This window comes from Podospora pseudoanserina (genome assembly GCF_035222485.1).
Source record: "Podospora pseudoanserina strain CBS 124.78 chromosome 7 map unlocalized CBS124.78p_7, whole genome shotgun sequence".
Taxonomy (NCBI): domain Eukaryota; kingdom Fungi; phylum Ascomycota; class Sordariomycetes; order Sordariales; family Podosporaceae; genus Podospora; species Podospora pseudoanserina.
In genome coordinates, this window is record NW_026946671.1 from 1,697,006 (window position 1) to 1,700,503 (window position 3,498).

The window sequence follows — 3,498 nt, forward strand, 5'->3', positions numbered from 1 at the left end:
GTTGTATATTTTTTATATTTTATTTTTAAAACCTATATTATATATAAGTAAGGTTAATATATAAAAAGTAACGGATAAAAAGGTATAATATAAAAAAATTATTAGATTTACGGTTCAATAAAGGTTAAGTAAAGTGTTTAGTTAGTTAAATAAAGTATTTAACTATAAATAGTTTATAGGAATTAAAAATAAATTTTTATTACTTAAATAAATAAAAAAATTTTATCGCTAATACTTCAATTAAATAAAACCTAAATAAGCTAAAAAAAATTTATACCCGAACTATAAAGAGATAATTATAATATAAATATAAAAAAACCTCGACGGGAATCGAACCTATACTTTTAATATAGTAACTAATGTACTATACGCTATACTATAAAGTTAATAGATATAAAGGAATCTAGGCCTAATTAGCACTATACGCCTCTACTATTATATAAGAAAATCGAAAACGTACTACCAGCGAGGGAGCTAAAAGAATTATACCTAGGACACGAAAAGATAACTATAATTCGGATATAAAAGAACTCCAATAGGAGTCGAACCTATACCTTCGACGCGGTAGCCAACGTGCTACACACTACACTATAAGGTTAAAAAGTATAAGGGAACCTAGATATAAGTAATGCTACGCGCCTTAACTACTTTAGGAAGTAAAAAGCGCGCTACTAGCGGTATTTAACGCGGTAAGGAAGGAAGGACCGGCCGTATTAAGATCCAGAGGAAGGTCGGAAGGCTAGTTAAGGCCTAAGGAAGGATCTAAGAAGGAGAAGTCGAAAGGAATAATAGTAGAAGACTCCGCCGTAGAATAGTCTTAAAGATCTAAAGGAGTAAGGGTAGGAGTCGGAGCATCGCTAAACGACGAAGTAACCTATACCGCTAGTGTAACTTCTTCCTATTTAATACGTTCTAACTCTTCGATATTATCGAAGCTACGGAAGATAGCCGGAATTTTTCGCTTAAATTATATTTATTATTATAAATATAAGCGGTTAATTTTTTAATTTAAGGCCGCGTGTTAGGACTTAGCCTTTACTATTTCCGTCTCTAGCTAATTATATTAAAAAATAACTTTATAGAATTATTAAACGGATAATTTATAAACGTCGTAAAGAGATTAATTATAATATATAAAAAGCGTAACGTTTAAAAACGGAAAGAGAAATTTTATAAAAGAAATTACGTTTTTTATAAAAGAAATAAATACGCTTTATAATAAAGGTAAACCGTAAAATAGTAATAAGTAGCTCGTTACGATCTACTATTTTCGAGTACGAAGGTTTAATACCGGGTCGCGCTTTACTTACGTAATTAAATATAATAAAGTATAAGGAATGGGGGAAAAAGGGAAGAGTTTATCAATATCAATAAACGTAGGAAAATAAACTAGGCCGATAGGATTTCGGCTTAAAAGGGGGAGCGTCTTATTACGGTTTAATATTTAGTGGGGCGCGGGGCGTATTACGGACTAATTATTATCACAAGAGCAAAGACTAATCAAAACAGGATTAATAGGATCGAGAATCGATTTAGAAAAGTCAACCCGAAAAGGAATAATATCGATAGGATCGATAGTCGAGTCTATCGATCCAGGATAGTGCCAGGCTTAGTATAGGGTCTATATATACGGAGGAACTAGCTAGCGTAAATAGACAGTTCTGCAGTATAATTTAAGCTTATATTTACGGTATCTTATATTTACATTAAAATATCTTATTATGCACTATTTAGCTACACCGAACTAATTATCAGAAGTTACCTTCAACCCGTATCCCTTTCAGAGGTTCTGTACAAGGGTTCGTCACACTAGTCCTGGGACAGGGCAACAGTTATACCAACCAGTTGATTTAATTGTAAGCTAAAGAAGAAAAGAGAGGAAATTCCAACAGTGCCTGCAAAGCAGGGCTTTTTGACAGGGCAAAGCTTACCACCAGCCAGAGACCCACATGCTCCCAAAGTCCCACATGCCCAGTATCTATCTGTCCGTCAGTGTCAGGTTAGTGCCGTGACAATATTAATAAAAAAATTAAAACCGTAAAGTATCTGAAACAAAAATTAGGGAAAATCATAATATATAAATTAAACGTATATAAAGTTAAGTGATAAAGCGGTATTAAGAATAAAAATTTATAGGTTAAAGTACGAAGGATATATAAATATTATTAAAGTTGCAGAGATAATTAAGCCGGAGTTAGCTAGATACGGAGTTGCCTGAAGGATCAGTGTCTATATACGGAGGAACTAGCTAGTGTAGCTAGATAGTTCCGTAATATAGAATTCATGTCAGAGTTATTAGTCTTAAAACTATTGTGATTAAGACAAGCCATTTATTGAATACTATTTAGCTGTACCGAACCAGGATTGTTTAGAAGTGCCTTCGACTACCATCCCTTTCAGCGGTTCTGGATAGGAGTTCGTCACATGTTTTAAAATAATTAACGCAACGTCTATAAGGCCTAGCAGGAAAGTTAAAAGGGGTTCGTTACTATAGTTCGTTTCCGCCGTTAATACTGATGCTTGACGTTCTAAAGTATTAAAATAATTTAGTGTGAGCTTAGTTTTCTAACTGAATTGAACGGAGTGAACCGTTATAGTTTAAAGGTTACTATAAGCGCCAAAGTTTATAATACCTGTAATATAATGAATTAAAACGCTATATTAAGCGACGTTCCTCCAATAACTCTTTTTTATTTTATAAATCTAAACCCCTTTAAATTCTTTTGATAAAAGTTTTTTAACTCTTCATAGTAATCAAAGTATATAATAAACTCTTACGAATCATTTATAGCCGAATAGTTTAATTAATTGTAATTATCCGAAAATGTAATATTTCCCGTTGCGCTATACATTTTTTCATTTTCCGTTATTTTTTACAAACTAACCTTACTTGCCACAAAATTCGAATCTTTTGGTATTATGATGTTTTCATATTTCTTCCTTTAAGAAGTTTAGTTTCTCATCAAACTTATTATGAAATATATTAACCTTACTTATCTTAATTATTATTCTGAGTACCTCTCTATTAGACTTTGAAAATATATCTATCTTATATGTATAATTCTTGCATAAAAAAAATCTATTGGCTATATAAATAATATTGTATATATTCACTATACCATAAACAATGTTTTAACCTAGTTAGTTTATTTAAAATGAATATAGTTTTATAAAGACTATTTGAAAATTTATTCTAGCCGTTTTATTCACGTATTAATTTAAAGATAATAAAGTTATAACGTTTTACATTTTACCCTTAACCTTTTTAATAATACTTTTTAAAATTTGTATGTAATCTTAATATCGCGATTTATAATAAATTTTCTCAGCTATATATACGTGGTTATACAATACGAAAATAGGGTATTTGTTACATACTTACGGATTTAAGTTTCTTCATAAAGTGAAACACTTATTTATTTAATATGTTTACCAATTTATTACAATATTCTTACTGTAAATAGTATTTATTATATTTTAGGTTGCGATAATGTGATA

At 30.5% G+C, this 3,498-nt stretch overlaps 1 non-coding gene across 1 annotated transcript; it reads left to right on the top strand.

Moving 5' to 3' along the window:
• Positions 1 to 527: 527 nt before the first annotated feature.
• QC764_0107120 lies at positions 528 to 598 on the top strand. Its single transcript has one exon. It is a non-coding gene; the product is annotated as a tRNA-OTHER (tRNA).
• Positions 599 to 3,498: the final 2,900 nt, after the last annotated feature.